A 22,309-nucleotide genomic window follows, 5' to 3' on the forward strand; every position below is an offset into this window, starting at 1 on the left:
CCATTTCTTTTTTTAAGATTTAATTTTATTTATTTTTGGCTGTGTTAGGTCTTCTGTGTGCAGGCTTTCTCTTGTAGCGGCGAGCGGAGCTACTCTTCATTGCGGTGTGAGGGCTTCTCCTTGTGGTGGCTTCTCTTGTTGTGGAGCACTGGTTCTAGGCACGAAGCATGCGGCCTCAGTAGTAGTGGCGCACAGGCTTAGTTGCTCCGCAGCATGTGGATCTTCCCGAGCCAGGGATGGAACCTGTGTCTCCTGCGTTGGTGGGCAGATTCTTATCCACTGCACCATCAGGGAAGTCCCTAGTCAACTATTAAAATGATAAATACAATGTTCATGAAAAAACTGAGAAAAATGTTTACAATATAATATTTTGAAAAGTGACAAAGAAGATATGATTATGTCCATAATCATGGATTATGTCCATGTAAAAACTGTATATTTATGTAGATAAAGTGTGATGGGAACATGAAGAACTAGAAACCCTTGATGTAACAATGTATCAGTCAGGATAAGACAGATTATGCATTCCCTATCAGTCACTCAACAAACCTCATTCTATGAAATCAGACTTTGCTCCCTGTAACCACTCAGGGACCCAGACCGAGGAAGGTTCCATCTGTATACCTGCTTCCTCAATTATTTCAACCTCAGCAGAGGAAAGATGTGGTTGCCACTATATCTTAAAGATTCTACACAGGAGTGAAATATTTCACATCTACTTACATTTATTTGGCCAAAGCACATCACATCATCATACCAAACTTCAAAGGGGGCAAGAAAGCTAATTCCTACCATGTGATCAGAGAGAGAGAATGAGAAATATTTGATGAACAACACTAACGAATCTCACAATGAGATTGGTGGATTTATAGATGCCTTTTCAAATATTTTATAACGTGAAAATAAACGTTAATATACATTTTACACTATCATTACCTCAGATTTCACTTGTGAGCCAGAAATTGGGAGCTGATGATATATACCATATTAATCATTCAAAGAAAGGCTTTTTAACTGGAGATTCTTTAAGATGCACATTCCTTGGATAAAGAAGATGTGGCACATATTTACAACGGACTATTACTCAGCCATAAAAAGAAATGAGATTGAGTTATTTGTAGTGAGGTGGATGGACCTGGAGTCTGTCATACAGAGTGAAGTAAGTCAGAAACAGAAAATCAAATACCGTATGCTAACACATATATATGGAATTTTAAAAAAAGTTCTGATGAACCTAGGGGCAGGACAGGAATAAAGGCACAGACGTAGAGAATGGACTTGAGGACACGGGGAGGGGGAAGGGTAAACTGGGATGAAGTGAGAGAGTGGCATGGATATATGTACACTACCAAATGTAAAACAGATAGCTAGTGGGAAGCAGCTGAATAGCACAGGGAGATCAGCTCGGCGCTTTGTGACCGCCTGGAGGGGTGGGATAGGGAGAGTGGGAGGGAGATACAAGAGGGAGGGGATATGAGGATATATGTATACGTATAGCTGATTCACTTTGTTATACAGCAGAAACTAGCACAACATTGTAAAGCAATTATACTCTAGTAAAGATGTAAAAAAAATGTACATTCTTTTATTCAGACATTTAAAATGGACTGAGATGATAAACATTTTCATGTTAGGAAATATAGTTTGAAAATATTTTTGGCTTCACATCATGGTAATATGCAATTTGTAAATTATATGGAAGAAAGAAACTTCAGCAAGGCATTCTGTTATAAATATTTATGTGTTGTTAGAAAAATACATCTTTTGCCTATGTACAATGTAACAATTTGCTTACTTCAGCAGGCAATCGGCAATAAAGAGAATACATATCACACTAGCAGGGTTTTAAATATTCTAGTATGTAAACTATGTAGCAGTTTAAAATGAATGAGAGGGAGTGTGATATACAGTAAAGAACACTGTCTTTGGTATCAGGTTCAAACGCTGAACCACCATTTATTATAATATATCATCTTGGGCAATCTTAGCTAACACCTTCCACAAGAGGAATTTAAAATTCTTCCCTTGTATATACTGTTATGAAGTTTATCAGATAACACATGTAAAGCACCTAGAACTGTGGCTAGCACATGGTAGAAAAATAAATGTTCATTTATTTATATTTATATCATTGAATCTTGGGCAACTGAAATTACACAAGACTCCTGCCATACACTAAAGGCAGTGGGCATCTTTTAAATTCCACTCTGTTACGAATAAATACATAGAGATCATACGATCAAGGCACCATTATCTAAATGTTCTTACTGAATGGAGATACAATTCAAATAACATTCCACAATGGGCTTGTCGTTTAACTGATGCTCAACCAGTGTGGGATCTTACGGTTGCTGGTTACAGTGCCATGTGCACACGTGAGCACTTAATAGACAATGATAGAGAAAGACAATGACAACCAGGCAAACCTTCTGTCTCAGTGATCTATGGACATTATCCTTTGAACCAATTGGTGTCATAATTTCAAAGGATGACAAAATAAAGAATAATCTTTATTAATAATATTAATATTATTATTTATTTATTTTATTATATTTAAATATAATATATTATTATATTTATTTATTTACATTATTAATAATAATAAATGCCTTTCTGGGAGCAAGCCAGGCCAGGGGAACTAAGCCATCCAAAGGCAGCAGGGATTGCCTTAGGAAGTGGATGGACTTGGGCCCCTGTAGCCTTTGCTTTATTCTGTCATGTTAATAGGTGATCATGAACACTGAGATGGCCAGGCTGGCACAGAGCAACTGGAACCAGGTTGGTTTATGAGATTGGCAGATGTCTTCACGTACCTCCGAGGGTCCTTATGGGTTTGAGAATCCACTCACTCTGTATCAGAATGGTTCTTTGCACTCCATCCCATTTCCCCAGTCCCTGCTGGTGGTACTGGTATGGGGTACATAGTCCAAAGACACCGTCCACTGCTAGTTTGGGATCAGTGGCTAAGAGAGATAGCAAACTGGGTTTCATTCCTGCCAGAGGAGCAACTCTGTCCATGGAGTTGTTATAATCGTCCTGAAGCCTCTGCTAAAGATTCTGAGTATACCTATAAACAAACCACATGGCTCTCATTGGCTGTGCAGAGGGAAGAGAAACCATTACTGACTTTGCAGTTTCTGGGGTCACACTTCATCTTGGGAGGCTCAGCCTCGTTCCTTCCCTTTTGCATAAACAACTGTTATTTTCAAAGCAAAGCTCAAGTCCTCCCCTTCTGACCACTTGAATTCTCCCCAGCCAGCCACCCTTGCCCTACCTAATTGCTCTTACCATTGCTTGTCTCTACTTTGTATACTGTCTGGGTGTGGTCTGTGCACATGGAGTCTTGTGCTGTAAGCTGCCTGTGGGCAGTGATCAGATCTTATAGTCTTTTTTACAGTCTACAGAGGTCTCAGCAAATATTTAGGTATGGAGTAGACATTTACTTAACAATTCACTGCAATTATCTAAGGATACGTTTGGAGAATCTGGCTACAAAAGGTTGAATTTGGCTTTATTCTTCTCCTGTTCTAAGTATTAAGGTCATTATACTTCGTTACTAAACCTAAAAATGGACCTATGTGAAAGTCTCCTAAAAGATGGCAAAGAGGAGTCTAGAAACTATTCTAGTTGCCTTAGGTCTTTTCCTGATCAGAGCATTAACATTATTCCTCCCACCTTCAGACTGTCTCTTAGGACACATATGTGGTCTTAGCTTATGTGAAGATTCATTCTCTTAGTTGGGAAGCATTTAATTACCATCAGGTGGGAGCTCTTTGTTGTTGGGTATGATGTTATTGATACCTTGACAAGCATCTGACTAGCAAAGTTTCTGGCACATCGTAAGCACTCTGACATTTTTCATCAGTGAATTTCTGCTTTGTTTCTATCATTTCTACATTATGAAATATTTTCTCTTAGCCTGTAGGATAATCAAATTGTACCTGAATATTAAAGCCAAGGACAGAATAAGTGCCTACTTAAGGAGCTTTCAATCTTTTCTCTGAATATTCCTGGAAGCTGCCTCCCTGGTTTTAGAAGTTATGTCTAAAATCTGACTCATCGATTTTGCCTTTTTAGACCCCACTCCCTTAAGCCCATAGACCCTGTAATTGTCTGCTGGTGGAGGGCCCCACCTTTTCCCACAAAGAAGATATTGTCTTCTCCAGACAATATCAACCATCATGTCCTCAGAGAAGGGCAACCTGTTCAGTCCTATGAAAGGAAATATAGTATAAAGAAGGGTCCAGGGAAAGACAGAGTATGGTTCCAGGAAATTTAAAAAGTGGGATTCTGGTGCTGAGCTTCTCCAAAGCTGATTAAAAGGATCTCAGAGAGAACCCCTATAAAGAAAATACATACCTGACTTTTACCTGTTAGCAACAGAGATAGGAGTTTTTATTCCTGTATTGCGAAGCAGAATCACTTAAAAAAGAAAAAGATGGGAAAGTCTTCCACATTTATAAAACTGTTATAAATGGATTTCTCCTACTTTTCTTTTTCAGACATTTCTAAATTCTCCAAAACGAAGTGAGAGTAGCATGGACATATATACACTACCAAATGTAAAATAGATATCTAGTGGGAAGCAGCTGCATAGCACAGGGAGATCAGCTTGGTGCTTTGTGACCACCTGGAGGGGTGGGATAGGGAGGGTGGGAGGGAGGGAGATGCAAGAGGGAAGAGATATGGGGATATATGTATAACTGATTCACTTTGTTATACAGCAGAAGCTAACACAACAAAAAATCTGGCCTTGTTATGACCTTTAAGCTAAATAAAATCTGACTGGAAGATGGATTTATTTTAAAAGAAAGAAATGAGTGAATAGTAATGTTGGTTGTAATTGTCCAGTCCTTTAATTTAAACTGGCTTCATTTTAATACTCCTCTGGTTCAGTGTACCTAGGAGTAGCAGAGAAACAATGGGAACCCATTCAGCAACATTCTCTTACCTTTAAACACACATCCGGCCCAGTGACTGTGGGGTTCCATTGTTGGTGTTACCACTGGCTGGATTAAACCAATGAAAGCCAAAGTTAACTTTTCCAAATGAAGTGGAAATACACAAAGATATAAAGATACTTGGTCATCAGTGATATTCACATATCATTGAAGAAAAGAAATGAGAAGGTATATCCTGTGGCAAAAATGACCACGTCAATGTTCTACACAGTGCTACCATCTTCAAAGTGTTGGCTATTTCCATGAAGTCTTTCACACTGGATTTGACCAGTATTCTTCCAGAAACGATGTGATTGGAAAGCTTGCCATGAATGCTCACTTGAGAGTTTAGAAATCTGTAAAAACAGGGAAGATGATTCATATTAACCTTTGTCTCACTTCATTTATTCATTCACTTAACCGCTTATTCATTCCAGAAAATTTTATTGGCTACTCTTTTTCTCCCCTCTGTTTCTAGAAATGAGATGAAAATATTCTTTAGAAAAGGTTAAGACTCCAGGGTTATCCTTTTCCTCTTCTTTTATTCTTCCTTTATAAGGTCATTCTCATACTAAGAAGCCAGTAAAAAGCCAGGAAAACAAAATTCTGGTCCTCCAGTGCAAAGGGCTTTGTCTGGCTTTCCACCCCTACACTAGTGCAAGACAGAGGTGTAGATAAACACTGCAGTGTGAGGGTCCCATTCTTAACTTGATTCTGACTCTCAACTCTGATCAAGCCTTTATCACAATGACCTACTCTTCATTCTCTCTGTGCTGTGATGCCTCAGCTCTGGCACACAGCTCTTGCCAGGTGCTGAGAGCTTTGGTGGAATTTCACACGGTGGTGGTGATTGTGTATACACAGCAAAGCTTCATTTACCAGGCACTTTCATATAATCAGAATTTTGAGGAACTGAAATTTACACAGGTGAAGAAATCTTTCTTTTACTTTTTACTTTGTGTTTTGATGAAAATATTTCTAAAATTTATTATATTCATCTTATTTCTTAAACAATGCATAATGACATAACCTTCTCTTATTGCTCATTCTCATTATAAGCAACTTAGTTACTGCTCAAGTGCTGTAATACATTTTTAATGTCTCCTCCCTATGTTATTCATTATTATGCCTCTTGTCACTGCATCTGTAGCCAGCAGTATTTCCCTTCTCTCTTGTAGCTTTGACCTGACAAACAAGACAACTCATGGTTAGAATTATCTGTAAAATAAGAATCAATATCTTCTGAGGGATTATCTTGAATTCCATCTCACTAGTGAAGTGTACAGGTCATAATGCATAGATGTCTGTTTGGCCTTTCCAGTTCTTATAATCACATCAGCTGAGACAAAATAATTGCACCCTAATGGGTAACATTAATATCTTTTCTAAGGATTTAAACAGTACTTTACATGGTTGTATCTTGAATTTAATTTATTCTTTGCCTGGGACACAAGATGGCAGAGTAGAAGGATGTGAGCTTACCTCTTCTTACAGAAACACCAAAATCACAACTAACTGCTGAACAACCATTGCCAAAAAAATGCTGGAACCTACCAAGAAAGATACCCTACATCCAAAGACAAAGAGGAAGCCATGAGATGATAGGAGGGATGCAATCATGATAAAATCAAATTCCATACATTCCAGTAGACAACCCACAAACTGGAAAATAATTATACCACAGAAGTTCTCCCACAGGAGTGAAAGTCCTGAGCCCCACATCAGGGTTCTGAGCCTGGGGCTCTGGCAACAGGAGGAGGAGCCCCAGAGAATCTGGCTTTGAAGTCCAGCAGGGTTTGACCACAGGAATTCCACAGGATTGGTGGAAACAGAAACTCCAATCCTGGAGGACACACACAGGGTCTCGTGTGCACCAAGACCCAGGGAGAAAAGTGATGACCTCATAAGAGACTGGGCCAGACTTACCTGCTAGTATTGGAGGGTCACCTGCAGAGGTGGGGGGCAGCTGTGACTCACCATGGGGACAAGGACACTGGCAGAAGTAGTTCTGGAGAGTACTCATTAGTGTGAGCCCTCTTGGAGGCCGCCCTTTTCTCACCAAGACCTGGTCCCATCCAACAGCCTGTAGGCTCCAATGCTGAGATGCCTCAGGCCAAACAGCCAACAGGGTGGGGACACAGCTCCACCCATCAGCAGACAGGCTGCCTAAAGTCTTCCTGAACACACAGCTGCCCAATAAACACATCCTCTGACACAGACCTTCCCACCAGAGGGACAAGACCCAGCTCCACACACCAGTGAGCAGGAACCAGTTCCTCCCTCCAGGAAGCCTGCACAAGCCTCTTAGATGGCCTCATCCACCAGGGGGCGGACAGCAGAAGCAAGAAGAACTGCAACCCTGCAGCCTGTGGAGTGGAGACTGCAATCACAGAAAGTTAGACATAATGAGATGGCAGAGAAATATGTCCCAGGTGAAAGAACAAGATAAAACCCCAGAAGAACAACTAAGTAAAGTGGAGATAGGCAATCTACCCGAAAATGAATTTAGAGTCATGATAGTACAGTAAGTCCCCTACATATGAACCTTCAAGTTGCGAACTTTCAAAAATGAGAACGTGCTTTCTCATGTCTAATCACATATGTTAGCTCATGTGTCTGGTGTACATTGTCACATGTGTGCCTCCTCTACAAGTGGTTGTGCTTTTGTGTCCTTACTTTGTGTAGCTTACTAATGAAGACCTGATGGATTTAGAGGCCCAGAGAAAGGATGAAGAGAGACAGAAGGAAGAAGAAGTAACTGAAGAACTGAAGAGATTCACAGCACAGGAAATGGCAAGGGAATTTATTTGAGGAGGCACTGTTAGTTTTTGAGGCACAGGACCCAAATATAGAATGGTACATGAAGGTTGCAGCAGCTGTTTAGAATGCAATCCAGTGCTACCGTGTCATCTATGATGAGAAAAAAAGAGCTACTACCCAGACATCACTGGCTGGTTTTTACAAGAAGTTAGATAGAATTGAATCCAGGAAGGAACCAGAACCTGTGCAATCAATGTCAGGCATGATTGAAATTTCAGCTTGCCCTCCATCTCCTATTGCTGATGATCCTTCAGCTCTACCACTTCCTACCTCCTCTCCCTCCTCCAGTCAGTAACTTTTCTTGCCAGTTCACTCGATGCCAGCCTCTGTATGCCAGCTGTTGTACTGTACTACTGTACTTTTCAAGGTACTGTACTGTAAGATTAAAAATGTTTTCTTTATTTTTTGTGTTTGTTTTTTTATGGATTATTTGTGTGAAAAGTATTATAAACCTATTACAGTACAGTACTATATAGCCAATTGTGTTAGTTGGGTACCTAGGCTAACATTGTTGGACTTACGAACAAATTGGACTTACAAATGTGCTCTTAGAATGAAACTCGTTCATATGTAGGAAACATACTGTAAAGATAATCCAAGATCTTGGAAAAAGAATGAAGGCACAAATGAGAAGATACAAGAAATGTTTAACAAAGATGTTGAAGAACTAAAGAACCAACAAACAGATGAACAATACAATAAATGAAATGGAAAATACACTAGAATGAATCAATAACAGAATAACTGAGGCAGAAGAATGGATAAGTGAGCTGGAAGACAGAATGGTGGAAATCACTGCTGCAGAACAGAATAAAGAAAAAAGAATGAAAAGAAATGAGGACAGTCTAAGAGATCTCCGGGACAACACTAAATGCACCAACATTCACATTATAAGTGTCCCAGAAGGAGAAGAGAGAGAAAAAGTACCTGAGAAAATATCTGAAGAGATAATAGCTGAAAACTTCCCTAACATAGGAAAGGAAACAGTCATCCAAGTCCAGGAAGCACAGAGTCCTAGGCAGGATAAACCCAAGGAGAAATGTGCTGAGACACATAGTAATCAAATTGACAAAAATTAAAGACAAAGGAAAAACATTAAAAGCAACAAGGGAAAAATGACAACTAACATAAAAAGGAACTCTCATAAGGTTATCAGCAGATACTCTGCAGGCCAGAACAGAGTGGTATGATATAGTTAAAGTGATGAAAGGGAAGAAGCTACAACCAAGAATACTCTACAAGGGTAGAGGGTAGCAAGGGTCTCTTTCAGATTTGATGAAGAAATCAAAATCTTTACAGACAAGCAGAAGCTAAGAGAATTCAGAACCACCAGACCAACTTTGCAACAAATTTTAAAGGAACTTCTTTAGGTGGAAAAGAAAAGGCCACAACTAGAAACAAGAAAGTTATGAATGGAAAAGCTCACTGGTAAAGGCAAACATACAGTAAAGGTAGGAAATAATCTACACACAAATATGATATCAAAACCAGCAATTGTGAGAGGAGGAGAGCACAAATTCAGGATATTGGAAATGCATTTGAAACCAAAAGACAAGCAACTTAAAATGATCTTCTTTATCTATAGACTAGTATATCAAAACTTCATGGTAAAGACAAACCAAAAATCTACAATAGATACACACAAAAAAGAAAAAGGAATCTAAATACAACACTAAAGTTAGTCATCAAATCACAATAGAAGAGAACAAGAGAGGAAAGGAAGAAAAAATACCTACAGAAACAAATCCAAAAATAAGGTGACCATATGTGCATGGGTTTATCTCTGGGCTTTCTATCCTGTTCTATTGATCTAAATTTCTGTTTTTGTGCCAGTACCATACTGTCTTGATTACTGTAGCTTTGCAGTATAGTCTGAAGTCAGGGAGCCTGATTCCTCCAGCTCTGTTTTTCTTTCTCAAGATTTCTTTGGCTATTCGGAGTCTTTTGTGTCTCCATACAAATTGTGAAATTTTTTGTTCTAGTTCTGTGAAAAATGCCGTTGGTAGCTTGATAGGGATTGCACTGAATCTGTAGGTTGCTTTGGGTAGTAGAGTCATTTTCACAATGTTGATTCTTCCAATCCAAGAACATGGTATATCTTTCCATCTGTTGGTATCATCTTTAATTTCTTTCATCAGTGTCTTATTGTTTTCTGCATACAGGTCTTTTGTCTCCTTAGGTAGGTTTATTCCTAGATATTTTATTCTTTTTGTTGCAGTGGTAAATGGGAGAGTTTCCTTAATTTCTCCTTCAGATTTTTCATCATTAGTGTATAGGAATGCAAGAGATTTCTGTGCATTAATTTTGTATCCTGCTACTTTACCAAATTCATTGATTAGTTCTAGTAGTTTTCTGGTAGCATCTTTAGGATTCTCTATATATAGTATCATGTGATCTGCAAACAGTGACAGTTTTACTTCTTCTTTTCTGATTTGGATTCCTTTTATTTCTTTGTCTTCTCTGATTGCTGTGGCTAAAACTTCCAAAACTAGGTTGAATAATAGTGGTGAGAGTGGAAAACCCTGTCTTGTTCCTGATCTTAGAGGAAATAGTTTCAGTTTTTCACCATTGAGGATTATGTTGGTTGTGGCTTTGTCATATATGGCCTTTATTATGTTGAGGTAAGTTCCTTCTATGCCTACTTTCTGGAGAGTTTTTATAATAAATGGGTGTTGAATATTGTCAAAAGTTTTTCTGCATCTATTGAGATGATCATATGGTTTTTCTTCTTCAATTTGTTAATATGGTGTATCACACTGATCAATTTGCTCATAGACTCTGTCATACACAGTGAAGTAAGTCAGAAAGAGAAAAACAAATACCGTATGCTAACACATATATGGAATCTAAAAAAAAAGCTTCTGAAGAACCTAGGGGCAGGACAGGAATAAAGACGCAGACATAGAGAATGGACTTGAGGACACGGGGAGGGGGAAGGGTAAGCTGGGATGAAGTGAGAGAGTGGCATGGACTTATATATACTACCAAATGTAAAATAGATATCTAGTGGGAAGCAGCCGCATAGAACAGGGAGATCAGTTCGGTGCTTTTTGACCACCTAGAGGGGTGGGATAGGGAGGTGGAGAGGGAAACGCAAGAGGGAAGAGATATGGGGATATATGTATATGTATAGCCAATTCATTTTGTTATAAAGCAGAAACTAGCACACCATTGTAAAGCAATTATACTCCAATAAGCATGTTAAAAAATAAAGAAATAAAATAAAATATAAAAACAAACAAACAAATCCAAAACAATTAACAAAATGGCAATAAGAACATACATATTGATAATTACCTTAAACATAAATGGATTAAATGACCCAACCAAAAGACACAGACTGGCTGAATGGTTACAAAAAGAAGACCTGTATATAGGCTGTCTACCAGAGACCCACTTCAAATCTAGGAACACATACAGACTGAAAGTACAGGGATAGAAAAAGGTATTCCATGGAAATGGGAATCAAAGGGAAGCTGGAGTAACAATACCCAGATCAGACAAAATAGACTTTAAAATAAAGACCGCTACAAGAGACAAAGAAGGACATTACATAATGACCAAGGATCAACCCAAGAAGAAGATGAAACAATTGTGAATATATATACACCAAACATAGGAGCATCTCAATACATAAGGGAAATATTAACAGCCATAAAAGGAGAAATCAACAGTAATACAATAATAGTGGGGGATTTTAACACCCCACTTTCACCAGCTGACAGATCATCCAGAGAGAAAATCAACAAGGAAACACAGGCCTTAAATGACACATTAGACCAGATGGACTTAATTGATGTTTATAGAGCATTCCATCCAAAACAACAGAATACATTCTTCTCAAGTGCACATGGAACATTCTCCAGGATTGATCACATGCTGAGCCACAAAACAAACCTCAGTAAATTTAAGAAAATTGAAATCATATCAAGCATCTTTGCTAACCACAATGCCATGAGATTAGAAATCAACTACAAGAAAAAAAAACTGTGAAAAACACAAACACATGGAGGCTAAACAATATGCTACTAAACAACAAATGGATCACTGAAGAAATCAAACAAATACCTAGAGACCAATGGAAATGATCTAAAACCTATGGGACACAGCAAAAGCAGTTCTAAGAGGGAAGTTTATAGCAATACACTTTTACCTCAGGAAAGAAGAAAAATCTCAAATAAACAACTTAACCTTGCACCTAAAGCAACTAGAGAAAGAAGAACAAACAAAACCCATAGTTTGTTGGAGGAAAGAAATCATAAAGATCAGAGTAGAAATAAATGAAATAGAGATGAAGAAAATAATAGAAAAGATCAATGAAACTAAAAGCTGATTCTTTGAAAAGATAAACAAAATTGATAAACCTTTAGCAGATACATCAAGACAAAAAGGGAGAGGGCTCAAAGCAATAAAATTAGAAATGAAAAGGAGAAGTTACAATGGACACCACAGAAATACAAAGGATCATAGGAGACTACTACTAGCCCTATATGCCAATAAAATGGACAACCTAGAAGAAATGGACAAATTCTTAGAAAGATACAATCTCCCAAGACTGAACCAGGAAGAAATAGAAAATATGAACAGACCAATCATAAGTACTGAAATTGAAACTGTGATTTAAAAACTCACAACAAACAGAAGTCCAGGACCAGATGGTATCAGAGGCTAATTCTATCAGACATTTAGAAAAGAGTTAACACCTATCCTTTTGAAACTATTCCAAATAATTGCAGAGGAAGGAATACTCCCAAACTCATTCTATGAGGCCACCATCACCCTGATACCAAAACCAGACATTTGTTCCTGTTTTTAAAAAAGACTTAGGAAACCAAGACTTTTCAATATTTGGATGCTGTAACTATATGTTTCCTCCTGATCTATAGACTTCTCAAGATCAAGTGCTTTCATCTTTTACATATCAAATTCCCAAGCAGCGCCTGGGTCCTTTCACCCCCTGGGTGTCCTGAACTCTGCCAGTCTCTAGCCCTGGATTAATATGAGCACTTTCTCAGCTGGATCTCCTAAATCTTACATCTTGCAAAGGTCTGGGATTAGCTTTCCTCTTTTTTTCTTCTCAATTCACCCCCTGGTGTCCTCATCCATTCTCTGATGTCAGCTATTTACTTCTGTGTGGATTAATCTTTAATATACATCTCTATGCAAACAGTTTGAACTAGTCTTTATTCGTTTTTTTTTTTTTTGTCAAACCAGTGGTTTTGTTTAAACACACAAAAAATACAAACACACACACAACTTGATTATTTCTTTTATTCTTAGGTTGAAAATGTGGCAGATCCACTAACAAGGCGATCTAAATTTTAGTACTGGCTTTTTTTTTTCTTTCTAATTTTCTGCCTGTCTCTACACTAGCTGTTAATGCCCATGAACCTCAGTTTTCTTGTCTCTAAAATAAAAAGAGTTGAACTAAATAATTTCTTAAGCCATACACAGTTCTAAAATATTATGGTATTTTATATATTGCATGACTTTACCTCATTTAATTGGTTCAAAGAACTACCATCTCAACTTAAGGTATGAAATTTTGTTTATCATATATTTTTCTGACACTTTTTCCTCTTAACATTGGATAGTTTTTTAATAAGAACATTTAAACATATAAAAAAGTAAATAGAATCATACAACAGACATTCAAGTATCATGTATGATGATTCATGGCACATGGTAGGTGATCAATACTCAGAATGAATGAATAATCTGGACCATAGAGAAGACACAGTCGCTTTAGAATAGCTGTTATTTTTCAAGAATGGGCAGCAGAGGGCGAGCTTGTACCTCGACAAAACTGACCCTTGCTTCAGATGAGTTACCTCGGTGTGTTAGCTCCCCTCAGTGTACAACTCAATAATTGTGCCATTACTTAACACATTTCCAACAACTGATCTATTTGCACCATGTTAACCATACTAAATGGGCACAACTACACATGTGTAAAAATTGTTCACAGACCTCAAAGTGAGTGGCATGTTAAATACCTATTTGGAAAACTTGAAATATTTAAGTCATCTATCTAGATCATTCTAAATCCTCCTTCATCCCCACTCAACTCTTCTTTGCAGGTGGTAGGGGTATTTCTAAACCATGCCAGTCAGGATAGCAAAGTGATGGGCTGAATTTATTATCCATGTTGCTGTCTATTTTGCTTCACTATTATTTTACACACACACACACACACACACACACACACACATTCCTTATCCCCAGAGGAAGTCACTGTTAACAGTTTTTTGCATCTTCCTGGAGTTGTATATACATGTGCAACCATGGGTATTAAGGTTTTTTTCCTAAAAACGCTATCACAAATGCACATGATCCTAATTTGAGTTTTTAATGAGTATCTTCTGATATCTGCACATGTAATTGTGCTTCATTCTTTCTAATGAGCATGTAGTCTCCCCTAATATAAATGTGTTAAGTAGTAGGGATCTTGACAAAGAGCAAAAGGGCTGACTATTTCTGTTCATGATTATTATTATTTTTTTTTTTTTTGCGGTACGCAGGCCTCTCACTGCTGTGGCCTCTCCCGCTACGGAGCAAAGGCTCCAGACGCGCAGGCTCAGCGGCCATGGCTCACGGGCCCAGCCGCTCCGCGGCATGTGGGATCTTCCCATACTGGGGCACGAACCCGCGTCCCCTGCATCGGCAGGCGGACTCTCAACCACTGCGCCACCAGGGAAGCCCTGTTCATGATTATTGAACACCATCTGGCCCAGCCAACATGCTCAAACCTCTCCTGCCTCTCATGTATAGATGTGTGTTTTTAGTGGAAAACCATTTTTAAAAGCCTTGAATCTTAGCTCTCCTAGGTTTGTGCATCTGCATAGGCAGGTGAAGAATCCCCTGTCAACAACACACAACTATACGAAAACAAACCAGCTTTGCTGTGTGGTTGAACTCCACGGCCAAGTCACTGCCAATCACAAGGATTTTTCTTCCCCATAAATCCCTCCTGAGTTGCATATGCCTTGCTGTGGAAATACAGACCTTCGAACTTCTCAATCTTTTTGTAAACCAAAAAAAATGGAAAATATCAGTTTAGATTTAGAAACAAAAAGTTGACATGAGCTCTCACATTGTATTTGCACAGTTGCATAGTTATCCCACTTTAAAACTAAAATCTATATATTATCCCATTCAACTTCTTTTCCATTGGTCCTTCTATGATACACAAACATCAATTGTTACTAACAGAAATTTGATTTACCATAGTATACACATGAAGTTATTTTATATATACTTTTACAAATTCATTTTGATGATACCCAAATTCATACAGTGTACTATGTTTTTTTCTATGATTATTATTATGGATGCCCATAATTTGAAAATTAGAGTCATCTGGTCCAAGCTTGCATGATATATTAACACAGCCTTGTTATGCAAAATGTGATTTGCAGACCAGCAGCAGCATCACTTGGGATCTTTGTCAAGGGCGGATCCATGGGCCCCCTCCAGACACATTGAATCAGAATCTCAGGGAGTTAGAACCGGCAATGTGATTGAACAAAAAGTCTCCAGGTGATTTCTACTATATCAAAGTTTGAGACCCACTGATCTAAAACCTGGATTAACAGACAGATGAGATGGTAAATGTATGGACACATGTTTAAAAGTTGTCTTTTTAGAGATTTATGCCACATTAAATGCTACCTAATACTAAATCAAACTCTTCTGTGAAGCGGTAAGCAAACTGCTGTGGGCAGTAATCAAGCAGGAACTAGATATCCATCCATCAAGAAAATGAATTGCAAGAGAGATAACTCTGGCAAAGCTTTTCCAAATATAAGGTTCTATGAGTCTAGAAAAATGATGATGATGATGATGATAGTAGCTAATGCTTACTGGGTGTTTATCTTACAATAAGCACTGACCTAAGTATTTTCTATGCATGAATTCATTTAATCTGGAAAGAGACCCCTCTGCAAGAGGACTGTATCAATAGTCTGATTTTGTGCAAGGAAAATGACACATGAGAAAATTATATGGTTGATGTATGCATATGTGAAAAAGACAACTATATGGGCAACAAGCTTTTGCAAATAAACACAATATTGCCTCTAATTCAGTAGTCAGTGTTTCTATTTTTTATTTTTAGTTTTTGGTCACATGTGGCTTGTGGGACCTTAGTTCCATGACCAGGGATTGGACCCGGGCCCTGGCAATGGAAGCATGGCATCCTAACCACTGGACCGCCAGGGAATTCCCCAGTAGTCAGTGTTTCTAAACCAGTGGACTTAATCCCCTGAAATTGCATGAAAAATGCATTTATGTGTCCAATTCTGGAGAAAGGGGACAATTACTTTCCTCAGATTCTCAAGTGTCAAGATGACAAAAAAATTCTAAAGTTTACCTGGAAACAGATATATTTCACAAGTTCAAGGTGTTTGGCATACAGCCTCAAATACTCCAGGAGCTGTGAGTTGTGAATGTAATTTGGAAAATGACCAGGCATGGGGAAGACACTGAAGCAGGTCACTTCCTTGGAAATGTTGATGTTCACAGATCTATAATGCTGGGCTTTCCTTCTTCTGACTTCTCCTTCTTTTTTAGAAAGCAAAGGAAAACATTCCCAACGAGTTCCTGCTGAATAACGCAGAAGAGAAAGATTGTGTTTTAAGAGGCATGTGCGAGTCTGCACTTCTGCTAGTCTTCTCCAGTACCTGCAAGGCAGAGAGCATCCACAGGACTCCACGGAGATGTTCTATAAGACAATGACATTTGTTGCATGCTTTCTCAACTTGAATCTCATTCATCCTCCTCCAACACATCTCTATCAGCTGATGACAGATGAGTGTTATCACTCCCCCGGGACTCAGCGCATTACTCCCTCACCCCTAGGGCCAATGGTGTAGCTCAGCACAGTCCTAGATCCTCCAACCCTTGGACCTGGCTGATATTATCTGGTGGGACCTTGGTCTGCAGAAACTGCCCATGTTTTGGCTATTTCTGAATATGTATCTAGATAAATTCTCACAACAATCTTATACTTGTTCAATGCTTAGTTGTCATCTTCCTAGCACTTAATAAACTTATTTTTTTTCCAATTTGAAAGTATGTAAGGCAAGTATTACTACAAGCCCATTTTCCTGAAGAGAAAAACTGTGACTCGTTGAAGGGAAGTCGTTTGTTTAAAGTCTGCAAGTAGCAAACAGTAAAGCAAGACCAAGGACACAGGCTGACTGACTTCTGGCCAGATGCTTTTCCTCAGCACTTCCTGGGACCTGCCCACCAGAGTTTGCAACGCCCATCCATCTACACTTCCTTCTGGGGAATCCCTGCCCGGACCACCAACTGTCCTAAACAGTTGTGCTCTGGACAGTGTGTTTTTTCCCAGCCCTGGTATCAGCCTTCTAGACGGGGAGTGAGCTCCTAATCCTTCAAGGTTTGGCATTGAGGGAGAGTGGTCACAGAGATATAACATATGGAGAGCTACAATGCTGCAGAGGAGGCTAGGGCAGCCTTTCTGGGCCATGGGTAAGGTAAACTGAGGACATCACTCAGCAGGGAAAGAGGAGAAGACGAGAGAAGCAGAAGAGTAATGGCCCAGCTCTTAAAGGAGGAGATAGGTCCTTGGCTTCTCCAAACACCTGTGGTTCTCTGTATCTTGAAATAATCCCAATATCTCTAGCTAGCTAGACTCTGTGCCATGATTTATGGCCAATCTGAGTCCCAATGAGGTCAGAGTACTGAGCCCTTCCTACAAACGGTGCTGACTAGACAACTCAGATGCCACTACATATGGCAGCTTTACCAAAACAGAAGCAGGAAATAAAACTAGCCTGAAACAGTGGGTCCTTTCTTCATCATGTACCTCTTGGGATATTTCTTTAAATTATTACTTAGTTCCCCAAGTTTTTAGCAAGAAGTTTATGAAAAGTTCCAATCAGTTGTTCATCCCCATGGCTCACTTTATTTATTTCTGCAATAAAATATTAATATGTTAAATTGTGATTTATATACATATCTGTCTCCACCCTAGACTGTGACTTCCAGGACAGAAGAGACTAGTTTACTTGTCTTTAAACATACTGTGCTTCATGCCTCACCTTGCTTGCCACAGGGAGCCAATAAGTATGCAAAGAATGAATGAGCACAGTACCAAAGACAGCTAGCTTTACCTCAGTAAATGAGGCCAACGTGTACTCTTAAAGCAAGAGCAAATAATGTGAAAAACTTATTATTGACCTAAAGTCCGATTCCATCCCCCCACCTCCATTAAAAGAATATGTTAACAGTATACAGCCTGTCTTCTTTGAGTTGAATTCCAAGGCAGAATTTTTGAACCCTATTGTAAAATGTCCATGTTTTTTCATAGAACACCACTGCTGACTGGGTTATAGCCATGCCGCCTGAAGCTTTCCCAGCACTGGCCTCAGATGGTCTGCCCTCTGAATCACGAGCATTAGCCTGCTACCACAACTGATTTTGCTTTCTGATTGCTTTCTGTAAATGTAACCAGCTTTCCAGAAAATGGCTGCGGGGGTTTCTCCCCTAAGGGCCAGAGGAGTTGTGGAAGTGATCACTTACCTATAGGAAATCGTAATTTTTTGATCAGAATATCATGTGCACCAGGCTGTTGGAATTAGCCTGTCAGACCCAACTGTTAAGTTTTAAGGAATTTTGCAAACCTACTGTTAAACACAGTTATTGTGATGCTCCAGGGACAAAGAACAACATAAACTCAAAGAGCCAACATTGCCAGAACAAAGAGTTACAGGACTCCTATCACTCTGTCACCTTGAGACCATTACAATGTCCCAGAGCCTTCCCAAGCAGCATGCCCTGTCCCTTTCCCATCCCAAATAAGGAAAGGTATTTGTCCCGTTCTTCTCACGCTCTGCACACTGAAAGTATACGTACTCTGCCCAATCAGCAGATGACTTGCAGGTGCCTTTGTTCCCTGGCTATAAAAACAGACCAGTAACCCTTGCTCCGGGTTGACGCTCCCTGATTATCAGGAAGTCGGCCTGCTGCTCTGGCAGCAACCCTTCCCTTTAATAAATTCTATCTTCTTTACGTTCTGCTTGGTGTCTGGAAGTTCTTTTCCAACCCATGTTCAGACCACAACAGTTATTAGTAAAAGTTATGTAAACTTACAACTAAATGGATATTGTTAAAAACAAAGACAGTAAAAATTCAACCCCCATCACTTCCTGTTTTGCTACATTTTACTATTATCCATACTAGTGAGGTTTTTTTTTTTTATATCCATTGTATTTGTACCATACTACATAATGATGTACTACTATGCATCTCTTTCCCAACTCCACATTCAATGATACCATTTGGTAGCTTGAAATTGGCCTTCGTGGTAGTATTTACACTTTAGAAATGAGCGAATGCTACAAATCAGGGCTGTCCCCCGCCCTGCCCCCAGAACGTGTTGTTATTCATTGCCAGCACACCACTGATGTGCACTGTAATAAACACTTATTGATTTACTTGGCTCACAAAGAGAATGAAACATTCAAACGAAGACAGTGTCTTAGAATGCACACGGAGGATGCCATAAACATCTGCTCAACAATCTCTAACGCCTGAGAAAGAGAAAGTCCCATAAAATTGTTGGAACTGGAGCTCCACGGCTTTATTTCTTGAAAACCACCATGTGTAGACTCTCATTCTCCCCGGGAAGCACTTCTTGGGAACCAAACACTAGAAAGAGATTACGTCTCAACTGTATTTTAGTATTCTGGCTTCAAACCCGTAATGAAAAAGGCAGAAAAAGTACATTAAAAGCCTCGTATTGATCCATCAGGCTTTTTATGATCACAGACACAGAAATGGAGGGTAAAGCAGAGGCTATTATCTGACTGTGATAACAGCAGGACAAATAAACAGGAAAACATTAAAAGAAAAAGTGTAGGTATGTGCTTAGGTAAGCAGATTGTAGAGAAGTCACCAACCTTGGTACTTTATATTCATCAAGGCAATAAAAGGGTCAGTGATTTCAACCAGCGGTAGACAAAGGTGCAGCCTTTCAAACCAGATACCACACATCCCAGTACAATTGCTAAAATTCAGGTCTCTTGGAACAGTTTGCATGTTTTGAATTCAAATTAAACCAAGAAATTATTTCTAGAGATTTATGAGGTAGTAAAAATCATTTTTCACCCAAGGTTAGGTCACAGTCCAATGAATGTATCAAGCCACAGATTTTTTTTTTTCCTGCCTAGGAGACAATATTGTGAGGATGCCTGTAATAGAAGACAGTAAATGCTTGCTTTGAAACAAAACACAAGTTACAATAATGAAAATAAATATTCATTCAGGTGCTATATTAAATCTAATCATAGTCATTAGGTCAAACAGGAACATATCTTGGCAGTAATTCTTTCCTCTGCTCACAATTTTCTCAGCTTTGGTGCTTTTATGGATTTTGGAAATCAGGACACTCACTTCTGCTCTATGACGCTCAAAAAAAGCAAACAGTTTTATGTATTTCTTTGCATATAGCAAGTATTGTTTTCGTGAATCAGTTTGCTCAATTTTTGCTCAAGCAATTTTCCTGTGAGTTATTGCTGAAGTTGCTCACAAAACATTCACAAATAACCTCACTAATTTGGGTTAAAAAATTAATTTGTTAAGAGAAAAACTGTGGCAAAAGAGACAAATTTTCTTAAGTTCAAAAGCAAGTGTGTTTATCACCTTGTTCTTCTCTGTTTTCAACTCCTTTTAGGGGCGGCCTGGGGGAAAATTTTTTGCATGGGTTGGGGGATCACTTCTGAATCTGCTTGTTCAATGAAACCAAGAAAGATATTTTCTATTTGCCCTTGTTGATATCATTTCTGTCTGCATTTCTGAAAAAAGAGAGTGATCACTTTCTTTATCTCTACTTTGGAAAGATATTTGCACAGAAATTTGTCTTATCCAGTGAGCCCCAGTCTTACTGTGAAGCTTCTATACTACATAGATTTCCACTGATGAATCATTTCTAGAAAAATTAAAATATTTCCCTTAGTAAACACATCTAGTCACAGTCCCTTTGCAACATGTTAAATCAGTCTTTGATTCATGTTTATTCATAGTTATAACATTTGTGAAGGAAAGAAAATACAAGGCACACACATATTCACATCTTACATACACCTTAGTGAGGCAATTTGATAGCCTTCTAACTGGTCACCTGCTTCCTATCTCTCTGCATATAGAGGCCAGGATTATCTCTGGAAGATTACAGTCCTCCCTCAGTGTCTGGGGGGAGGGAGAGGTGGTGAGTTGGTTCCGGGATCCCCCACGGATACCAAAATCCATAGATGCTCAATGCCCTTAATAAAATGATGTAATATTTGCATATAACTTAGGCACATCCTCCCATATACTTTAAATAATCTCTAGATTACCTATAATACCTAACACAATGTAAATGCCATGTAAAAAGTTGTAAATAGACTGTAAATGCTATGTAAACAGTTGTGGCAAATTCAAGTTTTGATTTTGGGAACTTTACAGAATTTTTTCCCCCAAATATTTTCCATCACCCTCGGTTGAATCTGCAGACGTGGAACCCGCAAATACAAAAGGCCAACTACTCACGTCAGCCCCCGGCTCATAAGCCTTTGATGAATTACTGTGGGCTACAGATAAAGCTGAAAATGTTCAATATGGCACTCAAGACTCTCCAAGATTTGATTCCGACTTTCTGGCTTCCCTTTCCCCACAATTACTCACAGGTGAATTATAGCACTTCCTATGAATCAGGGACTGTGGTAAGCCCTTCAAATTCATTACAACATTTATATCTCATGAGAACCCTATGAAGTAGATTCTGTTATTATCAACATTTTACAGAAAAGTAAACTGAGGCTCACAAAGTTTAAATAAATTTTGGGGTCACCTATGAGGTCGGTGATAGAGCCTGGTGGAGGCCTTCTCACTGCGCTGCTCAGGCTGTAAGCACGACTGCCCACTGTGTTCCAGGGACTTGCTGACGCCAGTCTGCCCTTGCGCAAGCGACCTCTTTGGTTTGGAGTGCCATTTCTCCCAAAACCTCTGCCCGTCCTTCAGGATCCAGTTCAAATGCTACTGTGTCCCAGAAGTCTTCCTTAATCCCTACTTCCCTCACCTCCCTTTAGGATTTCCCTCCCTCCTCTCCTCTTAGTGCATCTTAAGGCATTTCCCTCCTTTGCTCAAGAAACGTCTGTCACTTCTACAATGCCTTGAGGGCAGAGCCTGTCTCCTCTTCGTGTATATTCCCCAAAAGCCTTCCACGAAAGCTTGTGATTAGTTTGTGCCCAGTAGATTTTGTTGAGCTTAATTGAACATGGCCACTTCCGGAATAACCCTTCCTGACTACATACGGTTACATTGAACGAACAGCAGGGGGCAGCAAATCCAGCCCCCCCCCCCCACCCCCCCACCAAAAAAAGAAAAAAAAATCTGAGGCACAAGATGAAGACCTAGAGGATAAACCTGCTGGTGTTGGAAGGCAGTGTGGTTTAATGAAGATCTTTCAGTTGGACTCTATGGGCTCCGATCCCGGCTCGTCCTCTTCTTAGCTGAGTGGTCTCGCATGCTTCCTTTAATCT

General features: G+C 39.2%; 1 long non-coding RNA gene across 1 annotated transcript in view; it reads right to left on the reverse strand.

The window, feature by feature from the left end:
• Positions 1–54: 54 nt before the first annotated feature.
• Positions 55–22,309, reverse strand: part of LOC132593609 (uncharacterized) — a 72,642-nt gene continuing 50,387 nt past the window's right edge. Inside the window, exons 2-4 of the long non-coding RNA XR_009559289.1 lie at positions 16,132–16,364; positions 4,952–5,296; positions 55–307 (exon numbers count right to left, since the gene is read on the reverse strand). This is a non-coding gene — a long non-coding RNA (uncharacterized lncRNA). The remainder of the gene's footprint in view (positions 308–4,951; positions 5,297–16,131; positions 16,365–22,309) is intronic.

Source organism: Globicephala melas, chromosome 1, assembly GCF_963455315.2.
Source record: "Globicephala melas chromosome 1, mGloMel1.2, whole genome shotgun sequence".
NCBI classification, from domain to species: Eukaryota; Metazoa; Chordata; class Mammalia; order Artiodactyla; family Delphinidae; genus Globicephala; species Globicephala melas.